The following is a 19773-nucleotide window of genomic DNA, read 5'->3' as shown; positions in this document are numbered from 1 at the left end:
AGATTCAGACAGAATTTCCTGTGTTTCAGTTTGTACCCGTTGCCTCTTGTCCCGTCACTGGGCACAACTGAAAATAGTCTGGCTCCATCCTCTTGACACCCTCCCTTTTGATATTTAAACACATTGATAAGATCCCCCCCTCAGTCCTCTCTTCTCCAGGCTGAACAGGCCCAGCTCTCTCAGCCTTTCCTCATATGAGAGATGCTCTAGTCCATTAATCATTGTCATAGCCCTTCTCTGGACTCGCTCCAGTAGCTCCATCTCTCTCTTGTATTGGGGAGCCCAGAACTGGATACAGTACTCCAGCTATGGCCTCACCAGTGCTGAGTAGAGGGGAAGGATCACTAAACAGACACTGCCTAACCCCCCTGCATCCACAGAGAAAGCCTTCAGACTACAGTAATTGCATAAGCTACTTTGCTTTCTGTACACAGGGATTCTGTGAAGGAAGTGGCAGTACAAAAGAGTTTGGGCAATTGAGACTTCTCTTTCATGATGAAAAGAAATACAAAATGCTGAGAGAACTTCAACTTTCAAAATTATGATCTAGATACTAAAAGAAATCTATTTTATTCTTGTTTTAATTATTGTTTAATTATTTGCAGACTGCATTTTTTTGTGCCAATGTAATGCTAATTCACCAAGTTGAAATATGCATGCTAATTACTTTAAAGCATTTTACACTAGACAGCTATGCAGGAATGAGTCAAAGAACATTCCTACAATTCCAGCCTATATTGATTTTTAAGTGTGATTTTAAGAGTCTCTCTTTTTGTAACAAGTAACCAAGAACAGAATGTTTTGTTTCAAAGGACAAACTACCTGCAGTTTTCAGCTGGGGCTGACAATAGGCTGTTATGTAGATGAAACAAGCTCTTTGAAGGAGGCATTCATCTCACCAAGCTATGTTAACGATTAGTTATACTGCACTTGAAATGCTGTGATGGCCTCTATAGACAATATTTAGCTAGTTTGACTGGACTCACTTGTTAAAATCACTGCATTCCAAATTCAGCTTGCTGTATCATAAAAACCACAGGAATGGACAGAAGGTTTCAATTTTGCATACTTTATTTTTCCTGTACTGGATGAAACATGCTCAATTCACTGGCCTGGAAGTCATGAAATCTAGAACGAAGCACGGATACCAATAAAAATCAGGTGCAATGCAAAGAGTGTATATCAGTTAAGCTTGCAAAGTGATCTGAAGACAGAACAAATGTACATATAACACTGAAATCTAAATATGAAAATCTTGATTCCAATGTTTTTAATAAAAATCATTAGAAATATAGTATCTCCCATCTTCAGCTTTCAAAACTCAAATATATCCAACTACAACAGTCTTGAGATTATCTATACCACACTGCACTTAACCTGTTGATTACAATCCAACACAGATATGCTGTATTAAGAGAATATCCAAAAGGCACACAATGAAAATAAGAGACAGCCCATTTTGCATTTGGGCAATGTATTTAAGCATTCAGCTAGTGCTTGGATAGTTCCTAAAATAGTAATTTAAAGCACAGTGTTTGATGGCATTGCTAGGGTTAATTTCAAGGAACAGACTATTCTCCAAGTATGGGCTGAATCAGTAAATGCCACAGAAGAAAAATGAAATTATGAAATTGTTCTAAAACAGCAGTCTGAAAAAAACAATGGTTTATACATTTTAAAACCAAAATAAGTATTGTATAAGTATATGAAATTAATGACTACTTTTTTTTTTTTTTAAATAAATGCTGGAGCACAAGAGAGTTGATTTCCAAATCAAAGAAATGCCTGTCTTGATTCAGCAGTCAATAAATCCTCTAATACATACATGTGAAAAATCTGTTCTAGAAAGGAAAAGAATGATTATACAAGACACTTTTATAGTTTCCAGGTGTATGCATTCAAACACTCCTTGCACTGTTATTACCCTGTTTCAGCGTACTATTACAAAACAGAATACCTTTGTTATTTTTGCTTCCCCCCCATAGAGTGTGTGTATATATATTAATTATAATATATAAATACATAATATAGAATATGTATATTAAGAATTTCAGAAAAAAATCCTGATGACAAATACATGAACCAAGATGTCCCAACATGAAATCCTATTTCCCATGAAGAATATTTCAGACTACATACAGAAATCTTTATGAAATAACATTATCTCTTTTGATACCTGCTTTAAATGAAATGAAGGTAGGAAAAAGAATTATTAATGCTTAATACATTATCTCATCAAGCTAGGACATTTAATACTGCCACTACATGCAATATGTACAAATTGCTAATCCCATCAAATTTTGTAATGTTTTTACCTGCTTCTTCCCTCTTAGAACTTTCACTAGGAGTTTTATCATATTAAATAGCTCAAAATCATTCCTATCTCTACTTGGTACAGATTGTTTTCTTTTGTCTACATCACAGATTTTGGTCCACAAAATGTGTGGAGTGTTGCTTTTTCTAAAGCAACAATTTTTTTGCTTAGTGAAGAATATAAGATTTCAAGATGTAGAGAGATGAATTAGCACACAACTTGGCAGTTCTCTCTAGCTTTCAACAAAAAAGGTTGCTAACAAATAAGTTTGCTTTATTTCTGCAAGAGATTCTGGTATTCTGCATCAAGATTGTATATCAACACTATTTAATTTAACTTAACCTTACTGTTTATACAGTTAGTCAAATTGCACATCACCTGGCATCTCATAGCTTCAAGGAAGTTACTGCTAAGTAAAGTGTAGTTTGGGAGACATGTTGAAATGGAGCAGATGAAGAACAACCTGAATTAGAAAGTGTTTAGTGCATGCTGTGTTCTAGAAACAAGATTAGGGAAAATTATAAATCAAGGTTAAAATTGCACATTAAAATTTGCTGTCCTTACAGTGAAATTTGTTTCCTGTTATTTGCATGCTCAATAGAATTTATAAAAGTAACCAATATTACTCCATATCCAAAACCATCTAAGCATAAGAGGAACAGCATAGAACCATGTAGTAGCCTCCTATTTCTAAAAGTAGGCACTGAGAGCCAGTACTTGCGCTGCCTAGTTTGCTTAGTGCACTCGTCCACTGGTAGATGTGAAGAGAAACAATATAAATAATGACTACAGACAGCCTGAAAGAGAGTAGAGAAAGATAAATGAAGCAAAAGCTGTCAAGAGCGCTTTCCACATAATCCAGGCATGAGAAGAATTGTAAGAAGTTGCACCAGAGTCCTGGACACCTGTACCAAATACTTAATGCCATGATGTCACATATAACATTTTACACTAATAAGGAGAGACAGAACGAGATAGCTAAAGACAGCCTAGTGTTCGTGAACCTGGCGCAGCTGGAGTTAGCATTAGAGAATTGCTGCTTGGCATGGAACATCCATGCAAACCACTAAAATAAAGATTTTCTACATAAAATTTAGCTGGCAAAAAACTAACATTGTGCTCTTACATAATTCCATCTCCTCCTGCAGTGAAGCTTTGGTTTTCCTCTTGCAGCAGTTTTTTATTGTTAGGACCGAAAAAAAAAAAAAAGCAGCCTACCACAAGTCCAGATAATTATTAATTCAACACAAAACCAAACAAACATTGCTCTTAACCTCCTGTCACTAATATCAGCAGAAATGAGAGTGGGGAAAAAAAGGAGAGGTATGAAGAAAACAATGACTAAATAGATTTTTTTTTCTTTCTACAGCAGTGTTCTGTTTTTCAGCATTTAAGTCAGTTATCAGTTATTCCCCACCTTGTCTGCAGACAAGCCATCTGAGAATTTCCTCAAAGAATATTCTGTAGAAATTTCCTGAGTTCTCCTTAGGAGACCAGATCAATTTAAAATTATTTATCGCCTGACCACTGCCTTAGAAAAGCTGATAATCTCACCATTTGATGTATGTTAGTAAAGAAACAAGTAAAGCCTAGTAAATCAATAACCTTTAAAAGTGAAGCACAGTGGTGGAATGCTGTTTTTCAGTCAGTATTTGCCAATACTCAAACACATTTTTCCCCATGAAATGCTAGTTCACATTTTATTTTTTTTTAAACTCCATGGGATTTCAATTACAGGGAGATCAACTGTGAAGATGCAAGTTAGATTTAGCCTAACCACCTTCTACCTGGCAAAAATCCAAATAATAAGCAGTATAATATAATTAGTAGCTTGGAATTGTTTTATTGTATGCAATCGCATACTTAAGCAGGTTCAACAATGCATCAAACTAACTGTGACACATCTGTAATGGTTAACCAAGGTCTTCCATTCCCATAGTCTCAGCATCAATTCATTGTTTTTATCTATTCTTCTACCTGTTTTCTCAGACCACTTCTGTCAAGCATTGAAAATACTTTTATGAAGGTCCTACCAAACCAGACATCCCAAGGATGGCTGCTAAATTAAGCATGTATTGACAGGCTTGAGTTTCAAAACCGAGTAGTGATTTCAGCATTAAATTCTTAAATGACGCTGCCCACACAGGTCTCTGTGACCACTCATACTTCTCTGCGACTTCTCTAATGATTCTGTGCGATTATGGAAGTCCTAATCGATTTAATCTTTCAGAAAATGCAAATTCAGAACAGCCCTAATGAAAGTAATAATATATACAGCAGGTATATATACAGAAAATAATTATTTAAAAGGTTTATCTATTTTTTTCTCCTCCCCACAGAAGACTTACAAAAATGAAGGGGAAAAAAAGGGGGGGAGGAGAGGGGATAAAATTCTCCAAAATTGAAGAAGTCATCTAATGTCATCTACCATCTGTCTGGTATATTGAAGATACCTGTTTTCCTTGATTACCTATGTCAAAGTATATTCAATATGCTCACATAAAGATTACCCCAATATTTAACAGTTAACATAAGTACTAGCTAACTTTTATGTAGCACCTTTGTTTCTAAAGGACATTGAGGTGTCGCATGAAACTACATATAAATTGTTGGTTAGAGAAATAAGCAAGTCAAACATTTAGCAGTGCACATCATAAGAAACAAAAAACAGCATACAACTAGCAAAAAAAAAAAAAAGAAATACCTGAAACCAAAGAGGTAGGCACAATAAAATTAACTGAGTTGGAATCAGCTTCTGACATTGGTGTATATTTCTGTATAGTCAAACACAATTCTGATATTTAAAGATGAAAAAAAACACAAACTATGATTTTGATTCTGTTTCACTGTTTACATTGCCAGTTCCACATCAAGAATGTTAAAGGAAATCCAATCCGTCATGTTAAGGAAAAAAAAAAAAACAAAACACCAAAATAGGGAAAACAGGTTTTATTCCAAAAGCATCTTGAAAACTGGGAAGATAGGAACCCTGATTTTATTGAAATCTGAATATATTAAAAATAATTTATATAAATTTTAGTAACTTATTCCCCAGAGATGAAAGTAAGCACAAAAATTAAAATTTCTTCCTTTACATTCTTCACTGTCAGAAGATCTGAACAGTTCTCTCTTAAACAGCATTAGAGATTCTAAAACAGTTTTGCAGGTTCATATCTTATCTATAAAGAAAACAGTTTGGGAAAAGCAAAAGGTAATTAACTGCAGCTTAATACTGATGACATTCATGTTTGCTCTAGTTCTTTCCATGACACCAAATTTAAAAGGAGAGAAATTTAAATCAAAAGTTTGTAGTTACATCATCAGCTTTGTCACCAACTTATTCAGAGACATTGGCCATGTCATTTATTGTGCTGTGTCCACTACACCATTCATAATATCTATTTCTCTAAAATGCTTTGACTTCTGCAATACAATGCCAGGTTAAAATTATGATTATGTATTGAAATGTCACATCACATTTTTATTTTTTAGGCTTTTATTTTCAAAAACATTTTCTGATTTTAAAAGTATCAGGTCACTCGCATCTCTATCTTCTTTGCCCACTCTTTACACATATAGTTTTTTATCATCTGGAAGAAAATGTTTAGTTTATCAAAATCGTCTGAGGACTTTACATTTGGACTCTTGATTTAAAAATTTACCCAAGTGATCAGAATTAACTAAATTAAGAAAAAACACACAGCAACAGAAAATAAATCCATCACCCATTTCAGCTCACTATCCTAGACTTTCTGTGGTACTTTAATCCCATAAAATCTCAGAGTAAAGCCTGTTACGATATAAAAGGAAAGTGCAAAGCTCCCAATTTAAGGACTAGTTACAACTCATTAAAGTAGGGACACATACAATCTGAAGCATTAGAATGTATGCCGAAATATAATTAGTGGCTATGAATCAAACCTGGATGGATTAAACTAATTCCTGGAATGCTATTATGGAGAGTACCTTGTGAAGAATGAATGATCCTTCTGTTTGCACAGCAACTAAATAGCTTCAATTTACTTTTAAATTGACTTGAATAGAGATAAAGGCCCAGCATTTCAAAATGTGGCCTTCTAAATAAAATCAGCCTGAATTATGCCTGTTTCACACTGCAGTACTTGCAGCCTGGTTACAGGCAGAAGGGATAAGGCTGCACTCAGCTTATTTCACTGCTTAATTTATATGGTAATTACCAGACCACGGCCAGAATGGAGAGCATCTGCCAAAACTGAAGGCCTCACAATAATAAAATTGACATGTGCTGTGATATTGTTGAAGTGCTGACTAAAAAACTTCTTTTATCTCCTCTTGAAGCTATAAAATGGTATTCGTGTTATTACTAGCAGGGAATTTTAACAGCCTTGCATTGACAGCAATTATGTAACACATGCACAAAACAATAGAGTTTCACATCACTTAATAAATCCTTGAGCTCTCTTAGTTCCAGATCTCTCGCTGGTTGGATTTTATGGTCTGCTAGCTCTAGCTGACCTTCAGACCACTGGAATATACTAACCACAAAAGCACTAGAAAATTATTAGGAACAATTGGCTTTTATCCCTGTTGTATCTATTTAATGAAGAGGGCATGATGCACTATCATGGCTTAATTAAAAGATTGGCTCACTCACTTTTCTCTGTAGCTTAATGCTGTTGTGAACCCCTGGCAATAAAACAAGCAAGACACACATGACTTTTTCTACTACGAACAACATTTTACTTTAAACAAACAACAACTGCATAAAAAAAAATTTCATTCCTATGCTGTGTAACTTTTCTTTTCTCAGCCTAACTTACCTTTTGTTAATTTTTATGAGTAAGAACATGTCATTAACATAAGCAATCTAAATTTGCATATCAGTTCATTTTCCAATTGATACTATCAATTCAGCTTCCAATACTAAGCTTGAACTATTTTACTTCAACATATTGCACCAAAATTCCTAACTTCACACCAGAAGGTTCATGAACAAATTACAAACATTCTATTATACAGATTTAAAAAACAAATCATCAGACAGAGAAGCATGGGTTATGGAAAAAATAAAGAACGCCAAGATAAGTTAAAAGGCCATTTCTGTATCAGAATTTATACAAAAGATAAATTAGTACAGGACAAATCCCCCCTCCTTCTCCTTCAACCAAGAATCATTTGATAGCAGTATCCATTCAAAAACAACCAACCAATTCAATTTCAGGAACTGAACACTCACTGAGAGTTGCTTGGTAACAAAACGGAGAATAAATCAGCTATCATACAGTAATTTCAAACACTCTGAGAATTCATTTTCCTTACTACTTACAAACAGAAAGATGCTTTTTATTATGCATTAATATTTGCATGAACTTATTATGTACCACTTATTATGCACCGCTTTGCACAAGTTAAAAACGATCCTCAGCTAACTAGACCTCAGTATATTATCCTGATTTTTAAAATTATGCCCAAATATTTCAAATTATTATTCCATTCCCTAAGCTAGAGTTGAAAAAAAATTAGTAAATGAGAAGGAATAAAAAGAGCTTTTGCTAGTCACAAGTTATTTCATATCACAGTACGCCCCATTGCCACAAGCTCTCCTGACACTCAGTTTCAATCCATTGTTCCTGCTCACACTACCATTCTGTGTTATTTCTCTCCACCCTTCATATCTATACTCCTAACCTATTATACTCTATGCGTACCATTCATAATGATTATACGCATACATTCACCAAAATCTTTACTTTTCATCTTTCCCCACAAATCAGTCCATACCCTCTTCATTCTGTACAGAAACTGCTCTTGCCATTCCTTGAATTCACTTTATTCTACACATACATTTATAAGAAAGTATCGAAAATTCATCATGGCACTGTACCTGAAATCACAGCAATTCTTACAAAAATAGCCCATGATGCCTCCCTCTGACTACTATAATAAAGAATTCACAGTTCTTTTGCTGCTTTATTGCACTAAAAATCCTCGGTTGCTTGCTGCTATCACTTTGAAGTTGCTTTCCTCATTACTGCTTTCCATCTTTGCCCCTATAAATACTAGTAATAATAACACTAGTCAATATTAATACTAGATTTGATCTCCCCAAAGAATTACCTTAAATGACAAATGGGTACAGAGAATTGCACACAACTGACGATTCCACCAATAAAGAAACACCACCGTAATCACTTTCCTAATCATATAAGTAGATTTGTTAACTACATTATAAAGTCAAAAGCTTTTAAAATGTGCTATATTTATATACAGATCACCTTATCCTAAGGTAAGAATCTTTGCAATTTTTTAAATAGAAAGAATATTAACTGCAAAAGCACACATTGGAAAGTGTTTCTTCAAAAAAAGATTCTATGAAATTAAGAAAATAATACAAGTGGCTTCAAAAAACAGAGTGAAGTCCTGTAGATGGATCCTTGCAAACAAGAAGCTTCCAGCACTCTTTCAAAGAGTTTCTATTACACTTAAGCCTCCAGAAGAGGGCAGGCACCAGAAGTTCCCTTTAGAATGAGGACACCCTGCTGAGAGATACCACTTCACTTGGAGGGAAAGCTTTGACTTACAGAAAGAAAAGCAGCTAGGAAGGAAAAAACACCTGCTAGAATTACATTTTTCATGTTTGCATAAACAGTTATCCAGTTTTAGTCTTTTTTCCATGAGCATCACAGAAAGTGAAATTTTTCATAACATTCAGAGTTAAGCATTCTTCGTATCAAGACTGTTTAAAGTTCAATAGACACATCTCTCTCTACCACAGTATACTTTCTACATTACTTTACAACAGGACATTAGAGAAGATGAGTTCTCCCCAAAAAAAGTATGCAGTCTTTCAGCTCTGACTCAGGACTACTAGTAGTCCAGGTAGAAAAGACTGTATGACTGAGACATCAACAATGACTAGATCCCACCAGAAAGCCCCTTGCATATCAGAAAATGAAGATGACCAAAGGAAGAATGTGGAGGTGCTTGAAGAAGAGGGCAGTCACTACATACAAAGGGAGATTCTTAATACAGAGGTTTGTTTTATTTTAACTGTTTTTTTTTTCTTCTCCCTAATGCAAAATTACTACAATGTTTGGTTACTTAAAAAAAAAATAGTGAAAACAGTGCAAGCATTCTCAAAGGCATAATTTAAAAATATGTAATTTATTCTATAATAAAGCTATTCTCTCCCAAATACAACTGGTTGAGTAGGAAAAACAATAATGTCTCATATTAAGAGGTGGAAAAAAGATATTTTCTATAAAGTCCAGTCAGTATCTTCAGCCATCTAAAGTCATCTAAATATAACTGGCCTCTTTTTAGGTACTATCTGAATAGGTGTAACTAAATGTAACAAACCATTAATTAATCACATCTTTACAGAGGTGTATGCTAGGAGTGAAAAATGAGATACAGAATTATCACTATAATGCAGTATTATGTACCAATGTATATAATACAATATTCATAAGCAGCACCATGCTGACATGGAGAGATAATGGGGGAGGGAGGAGGGGAAAAAAATCTAAAGCAAAACCCTAAACCAGACAACAGAAAACAGCCCAAGAGGAGAACACTACAACACTGCCTCTTCCAGAATCAGAGAGGATTGTGTTAAAGACTAGGATTTATCACAAAATATGCAGCCGTAACTTTTAGGTACATGCAACCAGTTGTGTGATGACGACTGCACTTGCTTTTCATTGTTACAGAAGTACATGCCCAGAAAATGAGTTCCGAGCTTCAATCTACTTCACCTACTTACAAAGGGTGACCTCAAGGACAAGGATATAAGCAAGTCTGAGTAAAAACTCTCTTCACCCCAGCCTTGGGGCTAAGCACTAGGGAAAACAAAATTCATGGTGTTAGAGATGAGACCCTCATCTGCAAAAAGGAAGTTCCTGGTCCCCACCCACAAATCTGTTCATATATATTTTGCATGAAAGAGTCAAAGTACAAGCATTGTTCAGGAAGTTCTCTTCTTTCAGAGGCATATCCTCCCCATCACTGGGCTAGAGAGATACTATCCTTGTTTATACTGTTTTGGCCCTGAACTTTGTGTACCTGAATGAGTATCTTAATTTCACCACAGGAGAGATGAAGATGTCCTTCTCCCCCTCAAACTTATAATGCAGGGGTTGGGTCATCCTCAAGTGAAGGGAAATGTAGCTAAAGCTACTGAGATGAAATTACTGAGACTGAACAAGATGAAGGTGTACTCTAAGACAGATGCCAACTTCATAGGTTGTGTTTCTGAAAGAAAGAGCATAATCATGATTGGTAACATGCTTCGTACTTAATGCTACTTGGGTGTGTTAGCATGCTCTGAGTACGTATAACAAACAGAGCCCGTAGGCATAGGAATACTTGGTCTGGGAATCAAAAAACAGGTTTAGGCAGGAGATGCCAAACTGGCAAAACACAGGAACACTCAGTAGCAGAATGTTAGCTATCCATGTAATTTTTCCAGCAAAAGTTTACATGTCCTCAGCTTTTCAGAATCCTGAAAAGGGGAAACATTTTAGGTGAAGATTATCTGGAAAGACAACTTCCCAACTTTCCAAGTACTTCTTGATACTGGCCCACATTATGCAGAATAACTAAAAAAATATACAGCGCAATTGGACTATTTAGAGTAAAACGGGAAACCTTTCAAAGCATTTCCCAAACAAACCTTGTTTGAATCTGTAAATGGTATTACAGTGTTTCTGAAAAGAAAATTATTGCATTCATGCTAGAAATACTGCTGCTGTCACCTCAAAGCTATTCCTAGAACCCTTTCCAACAGGCTGCCAACATGCATCAAGAATGTTTCCAGGTTTCAATTAAGCTTTTTCATAAAACTGTGTGATTACCAAATGTATCACAGCACACCATCAGTTCAAGTTAATATATTGGACTGTAATATCCAGCCTATCTACAGCTTTAATGGCATTCGTATACTCTCAGCAAGCATACTGAAAATTTTTTTTCTTTACTACTATTGCCCTTCTAGTATTTTCACATAAAGATTATACAGCTTAAACTGAAACACATGAGGTGTCAACATCAATATTAAGAATACTTATAATAAAAATAACATCCTGCTAGGATATCTAAGATGTTTTTGGCCCAGGAGCCACATGTGGCTGTCGAACAGTTTGATGTAGTTCACGAAAGTATCGGCACCCTGTGCATCTGCTACGCACATTACATCCTTCCCATTTAGAGCTGCTGTTTGATTACACACCCATCTTAGCCTAACATATTAAAGTGTCTCAAGAAAAGATTAGAAGCCCTGCTACATAGTTTGCACATGGAGACACACACATATATAAGATTCAAAATTTACAGCCACTAAATTTCTATCTTGACATTTACTGTAGACTCTAAATTACACAGCCCTCAATTCTAAAATGGAAGGATGCATCTACATGCTACTAATCAAAAGATCAGGACACTTCGGGACACATAATCAGGACACTTCAATGACAAAAATCATCTGCTGTAAACACTTGTACTAACCAGGCAAATTGTTAATTATTATTTTAATAACACCACAGCTAGAAACCATTGTCATAGCCTTGGAAACTGTGGTCCTAGATGTTGAAACAAAGAAGAACAGACCCCAAACAAATCTGTAACTGCACCCATGTAACAGCTGCATACATAGAGGTAGACCAGTATCAGGAAAACACTGAAACAACATTTATCTATATGCTTGACTGTCTTAAATCAGAAATATGATCCTCATCAGTTCACTGAAAAGTGTTCTGAAGGGCCTTTGGTGTGAGGGCAGTGCAGCAATATGTGGTGGCTTTAAAGTATAACAACTGGATGAGGAAAGCCACTATCTTGCTCTGAGGACATTCATTTATCTCAACCATGAATTAGAGATGACCGGTTGGGAGGAGGGGGAGTTAGGAAGGAGCTGGGAAGCGCCTTGCAAGAGGATACATGTAACTTGGTTTAAGATATGACGGAGGGAGGGCAGATAAAAGGATGACATGATTAAAAGCAATAAACAAATACAGGAACATTGTTATATTTGTCAAGGAAGGCATAATATAAGAGGATGTAAGAAAATCAGTTTCATGAATTCTGTCACTGCCTAAGAAAAAACAAATAAGAATCTGTTTGATAGGGTCAAATAACATTTACAAATAAAGACAATTAAGAAAGTCATGTAGTTACAATTAAATTTAAATCAGGTTAGAGATATTAAACTGAAGGAGACTTTGGACAATGACTACAAATAGGAATATAATGAATTTAGAGATGGATGGGAAGTCAAAGGAAGATTGTTTGTTATTTTAAGATGGCAAACACAATAACATATAGGACAAAAAGATGAGAAAGAAAGGTTAAGTCTGCAGAAGAAAATGAGATCATATGCAAGAGATTTGGAAAAAGAATGGGATTTACTAAAAATGCTATATTTGTGAGAACCTTTGATGCAAGTTGGCAACGTTACTTACCATACTGTGGATGTAATTCTATTTAACTGGCTCTATCATTGAGACAAATATTTTAACAATAATTTTCCATATAAACCAGAAACAGCATTAAGATTTTAACTTGATTTTAATCTTTTAATATAAATTAAATATTTAATATTTATTTTTTATTGAATTATAAAGTCTTAGTGCAATGTCTTAAATTGTTTTCAAATGATCTACTACAAATAATTCTAGCAGCTGTTTAATTCTTGTCAAATAGCACTCTGAAAAAACTACCAATACATAGAAAAATTATTTCAATATGAGCAAGATATTTACTTTTTTTATCAATGTTTTGTATTGTGTATTATTTGTGAAAGTTTTCTCTTATTGCTCTCTTCACGTGTGTAGTAGTTGTTACGTGAAGAACATTTGGTTTTCGTGTTAATATTTACACCCAGGTGGAAAAACTACCACTTCTCATTCTGAAACTATTTTGTGCAAGTATCATTGATCAGAATGGATTCTGTGAAACTTCAATAAACAAGACCTGTTTGAAGCTTGGCTAAGCAGCTTTAGTATTTCATAAATAATTCTGAAGAAAAAACAAAACAAAGTGGTATGTCTCAACTTCATTTAGAAACATGTTGTCCTTTTCACCTTAAGTTGGTGCAATGAAATATTTAATATGAAATCATTTTAGCAAAAAAAAATACTTTTAGGAATAAACATATACTTACTGGGAAACAAGGCATTACATGATATTATGTGAATTGAAATAAAGATGTTTGCCATTTATAATGTTACTGCACAACATACAGGAAGAACCTAGAAGGACTACTAAAAAGTAGTCAAAAAAAGTTATGGCTATGTTCCTGTGTTCAAAAGTTTTAGCAATGAATCACTGCAAGGACTTTGTGATAGAAAAGTCATATTACAAAACTGCCTAATTTTAGACAAATTACTTTGCAAATATATGACAGGACTTCATCTTGTTCTCTTTTTCCCTTTATGGGGGAAGAAAGGAATTATGGTAGAAGTCAGGAACGAATTATTCACTTCATCTAGAATTTGTCTAGATGAAGACCTCCTTCGCCATTCTGAAGAATTTGCCTACTACAGGCCACAGGATCAGGCACATTGAATTCGATCCATTTCAGGGAAAGAGCTGGCATAAAGTCATGTATACCAGCAAACCCCGCCATCATCCTGATCCAGGGTAAGCCATGAAATGGTGTGCAAGACTTTCTCCAGCACTAAACAATAAAAATTAATTTAATCCTGTGACTTCCTTCCCCACAGATACATACATTCTGCATCAGGAAGAAAAAGAACTCTGTCTTTTGGAGTAAGCTTCTCCAGGTAACATTTCCTGACAGCACTGCTATATTTACTAGCTTTTGTATGTTCATTCTGCACCACCTACACCAAATAGCTCACTTTCCTGCAAAGCTCAGAATTCAGATAACAGAAAACATACAACTTTCATACCACATGATATCAAAAAGACTTGAATAATTAGCAATTATATATTGTGTTTGGCCACTGAATCAGATACACTTGTGAAAGTATGTATCCATATCTCAGTCATGATAAGAGCTGCTATATATACACACACATATATACCCTCCCATATATATATATATATATACATACACACACACACACACACAGATTTGAAATAGATATGAATTTAAATATTTAACAAAACCAACAAAACAAGCATCTGTGTCTAGATTTTGGCAGCACGGAATCAGCCTCCAAATAGCCATGTAGTCAGCAAAGGCGAAACTATCTTACCTAACAGGTTGCTTGGGTATGCCTTTAAATCCACTATCTGTCATGAAGAAACTTGCACATCACCCAAACATGCTACTGGATTAATGCAAATGGCCAACTAGTTAAAAACTACAAAATACCTACATTTTTTTATTCTTTCTGTACAAAATTCTTTTCATTAATGCTCAGCAACCTGCATTTGGCAGCTGAACATTCTCCCCCCCTCTCTGAAGCAGTAGTTAACAATGCAGTTCACCAAACAAAGATAAGCTCCGTGGTTTCCAGGAAACTGAAAGATGAAAGAATGCGGAGAGTCAGCCATGGTTTCAAATGAAGAACAAGTGAACTAAGGTCAAACAAAAAACTAAAAGAAATTCAGCAAGGCCTAGAAACCACAGTCCAGATACATTGTGAAATTTCAATCCAACCGAAATGTATTTCAACAATGCATACAATACATTCTTTGGTATATTAATTCACTGAGGACTTTTTTTAATAAAAGTAAAGGAAGACCTCAAGTTGCAAAGGCCTCAGTTTCGTTACTTCAAACATAATACTTAAGCAGATTTTCTGATTTTTATATTAATATTGTAAAGTACATTAAAGTCTCTGTCTTCCAGCCTTGTTTTGTGCACAGGCCCAGCTGAAACCATGTTGCACAGCATACATGAGGTGAGGTGTAGTGGAGTGACCTGTAAAGGTTGTTACAATTTCAGAAGCCAGCACCTAACAGACAGTCTACTTCAGAAATCTTATGAATGTATTCCTCCTCCATGTAGAGAGAGGCAGAGTAAGGTGAATGAAACTACCATTGCATGAATCCATTTGTATTATTCCTTCATATTATAGCAGTGGAAGAAATGCAACATTCTCTCCATACAAAAGCAAAATTTAGTAAAGTTACCTTTATACCTACTGCAAGTTACTTTCCTAACATGCAGAGCTAAACTCTTCCTAGTTAAGCTATCCATCATTTCCACTTAGGAAACAAACAAAATATTTTATCTCAGGGTTTTCTTTATACATTAAAAAATAATTTCTCAGCCATTAAATGTGAAAAATGCAATATTTTATAATTATAAAGAACAGTATAACCATGCATTCAGAAATAACATTCTTAACTGCTGAAAAATCACCTCCTGTACTCAGAGCAAAGAATTTATTCTTGATTTATACACAGCAAGTTACAGTGGCTTAGGAAACAGAAAAGGAGAAATTTAAACGCAACATGAACTTTAAACAGGCAATTTAATTAGCTAAGCTAGAAAAAATAACTGAACATTAGAAGTTACAGACCTGGAGTCCTGTCAGAAGTGAGAGGAAATCAGTCACAATTTATATTTTATACCACAAAAATGGCAACATTTTCACCAGTAAAACATCCCTAGCACCATTCCTAGGCATTCTTCTGCTGACATGCAGTGAAGAGTGCCACCTATTGAATCACAAACAGTATTTCCTGAAATAACAAAATTACTTTGGAAACATGCCATCTACATACTTCCCCTCTCCCCCAAGCATTCAGTTTAGCTTTTCATCTCATAGTTTCTGGCAAAGAGCAGTTTTGCTGCTAACACAGTTGATGGCCAAACTTTTACTTTGGTATAGAAATGAGGCATCAATCCACGCTGCGTAGAAGTTTCCCTATTTTTAGAGATTCTGATCCTGGGAATAAGACCTCCTAGCTAACTTATACAGATTGGATGCACACACTTCAGCACCAAATAAGAAAAGAATTAGCTAATTATAACTTGTCGCATCAGAAGATACCATGCTATTTTTTCCAGTCTTCTCTAGTAATAACCATATTTTCCAGAGATCTGTGATTAGAAGGTACCAATTATATGAAACTAAAAAAAAGTGGTATTTTCTGGAGGTTGTCCTTCCTTCACCCCCCAAAAGTGTGCATTTTCTATATATATTGTTATTAGAGGGGAAATCCTGCTTTCATTCATAGCTCCACGCTGCTTTATTTACTCAGGCAACACAAGTTTCTCACAGAAGACAAAATACAAGATATCCCATACCCATATGCTAAAATCTCACAGTTATGCTACAGAGCAGCAACCAATGAGAAGAAACAGTATGTACCTGTGACAGCAGCCTTACCAGGTAATTGTCCTCCTGCGCTTGCACAGTATGCCGTGAAGCTAGCCTGACCCCGAGTTATACGCTGGTACCTTGGCATCGTTTATAAACACTGTAAATAAATACTACAGGCTATCCGTTTAGAGTTCTAAATGGACACAATTCAGCCACAAAAAAATGCCTGGTATGTTGCAAGAGTCTGCACACAGCGCGATACCAAACACCACTGTTACGACCTGATCAAGCCTTGGAACTAACCCATTACATTCAAACCATTCGCATAAGTCAGCAGCTCCCCGCATGTCCCAGGCCTGCTGCAGACTGCCACACAATTCCCACACGCACTTCCTCAGATTGTGTTTGCCTCATTGACAAGGTCAGTAGTGACAGAAAGTGATACAAGGTCAATGACTAAGAAAAGATGACAATATGTGGATTTATTTTAGCTGTTTACCCATTAACCTATTCAATATACTGAAGTTTCACAGAATTGCTCCGTTTGTCTCCCATCTTCTGACTGTCTAGCAATAATATAGCAAAGCAATGTATTAAAATGAAGTTCTACTATTGTTTTGATACTATAAACAGATGAAGAGCTAAATATGCTGTCTTACACATGCATACGAGTGAGCAATCAATCACTGCCTCCCTGTCCATACTCTTGTTTCCACATTCCATAAGTATGCAAAATTAACTGATGCCAGGAAAAATGTGTGTCAGTTAGCCACATTTTTTTCAATCCAACAGACTGGACTGCATGTAGTTGCACCCAAGCTAGCTTTAATCCTGCTAGAAGTCTAATCACAGAGGCTGTTCAGTTGCAGCACTGTCAGCATAAACTCTGCCAAGACCCTTGCATAAGTAGACAGTGGCTGTAGCTTTTGCAACCGCAGCTACACTGCTATCAGTAACTGAGACTATACCCCTGTGGCTATGCTGCTATCTGAAACACAAAGCTTTTGATCTGCACTGGAGATCCCTATTTAAGGGCTATGAAAAGGTAACTGGAACAGTATGTATCCCAACTCTGATTACTGCTGAAGGTAAGCCTACTACTAAATGAGGACCTCCACAAGGCCAAAGGTGGACTAAATGGATTTTTGGTCTGACACAGCAAACTTGTATATTAACGTTTTTATGGCTACAAGAAAAACATCAAAATCAACTACATACTAGAAACTATAATTTGTACAGCACCTCTAATGTAGTGATAATAATGATTACTAGCTGAGAAGCACACAGAAATTCTTGACCTTCTTCCAGTTAGAATCAAAGAATCAGGTTGAGAGGGTCCTCAGGAGGTCTCTAGCCCAACCTCCTGCTCAAAAGCAGGGTCAGCTATGATATTAGATCAGATTGCTTGCAGCTTTGTCGAGTCAGGTCTTCATAATTTCCAAGGATGGAGATTTCACATTCTCTCCATGCAACCTGCTCCAATTCCATGCAACTCAGTAAAGAGTCCAGAGCTCTGTCTTCTCAGTAACATCCTCTTAGGTATTGGAAGGCTCCTGTTAGGTCCCCCTGAGCCATCTCTACTCCAGGCTGAACAAGCCCAGTTCCCTCAGCCTCAAAGGGCATGTGCTCCAGCTCTTGGTGGCCCCCCACTGAACTTGCTCAAGTGTGTCAACATCCTTCTTGTATGGGGAGCCCCAAACTGGATGCAACACTCTATATGCAGACTAACAAGTGCCAAGCAAAGGGGAATAATTACTTCCCTTGATCTACTGGTGATGCTCATGTTGATACAGCCACATATGCTATTAGCCGCCATCACTGCCACTGCACACCACTGGCTCATGTTTAGTCTACCATCCTTTTCAGCAGAGCTGCTCCCCAGCCGCTCAGGCCCCAGCCTGTACTGCTACAGGGGGTTATTCCTTTCCAGTGCAGCACTTGGCATTTGTCCTTGATGAATTTCATAAGGTCTCTGTCAGCCCACTCCTCCAGCCAAAGTCCCTCTGAGTGGCAGCCCTGACCTGACCTCGATCTAGCAGATCTAGTCATCTCACTGTAGAAAGCAATAAGGCTGATCAAGCACATGACTTGATAAATCCATGCTCACTATTCCCAATCACCTTCTTTGCTTTCATGGTTCTTAGTCAATTAACTATACTGAAGCTTCTTGCTAATGTACAAAAATACTTAGAATTTCTATTAAAATATTCAGCTACCCTTCATCAAAATCCTCATGCCAGTTTTCATCTCACCTCAGTTTCTTACGCACTATTTTACACATTTGCCCTCCCCACATAGTACGTTCTTGGGAGAAGGAAAAGCCTTCCTATCTCAAAGGTAAAAGGCAACTCCGAACAAAATGTCCAAACCTTAAAAAAATACATCCAGTTTTTGACCAGTAGCAACAGCTCAGTAATGCTTTCTTCTTTCGAGCGTTCGGCAGTTTCATTCCTGCCTTCACCTGAGCAAGACAAACCTTCAAAATTTTGATCAAGCAGTCATTACAAAAAAAAAAAAAAAAAAAAAAAAAAGACAGAGGGAGAAAGATTTTCTTCCTGTTCTCTTAAGATCTACAAAGGAACCAATATAATAACAAATACCAACATGTGCTTCCAACCCATATGAGAACTGTACCATCTTAGGAATCTTCTTTTTAATTCACCTGTTTTTGAATGTTTTATGTATTTTGTTCCTAATTCCCTTCCATATCAGCTACTTTTTTAGCTCTTCCAGCACAGATCAAATAGCACATTTTTAAAACGCATATATTAAAAAAAAGTTTTTAAAAAATACCAAGTCCTTGAGGTTCCCCTACCACTATTTCCTTCAGTTATGTTTCCTAGTTGTAACTTCAGAAGAGTATAATAAGTTATACCCACTGAAGAAGAGACCAGTAATGGACAAACACCCACAATTCTGTGAGTTTAGTCTTCTCATGATTTAGGAATAAGTATAATTTCTGCCTACTAGATTAATAACAGGACCCTTTTCAATTTTAAATTGCCTTTTCCCTAAACACTTTTACTAAAGATAATAATGAGGATGAGATGTGATTTAGCTTATTCTAAAAAATTAGTGGTGGTGGGTTGGTTTTTTTTGCCTTTTTTTAACACTATTTTACTTACACACTCATATTTTAACTTCTTTTGAGTCTATGAAATTCATGCATTAAATGAAAGGCAAGTTACAGAAACTTACTGAATGCATTCAGCAAAATTAAATCACACAACAACTCTTAGT

General features: G+C 35.9%; 1 protein-coding gene across 10 annotated transcripts in view; it reads right to left on the bottom strand.

Annotated features, from left to right (window-relative positions):
• FSIP1 (fibrous sheath interacting protein 1) overlaps window positions 1–19773 on the bottom strand; it is a 169306-nt gene that overhangs the window by 122377 nt on the left and 27156 nt on the right. The gene's annotated exons all lie outside the window — the stretch shown is intronic.

The sequence above is a fragment of the Apteryx mantelli genome, chromosome 4 (assembly GCF_036417845.1).
Source record: "Apteryx mantelli isolate bAptMan1 chromosome 4, bAptMan1.hap1, whole genome shotgun sequence".
Classification (NCBI taxonomy): domain Eukaryota; kingdom Metazoa; phylum Chordata; class Aves; order Apterygiformes; family Apterygidae; genus Apteryx; species Apteryx mantelli.
Note: the sequence above shows the minus strand (reverse complement) of the source record. Positions and strands in the feature narration are given on the sequence as shown.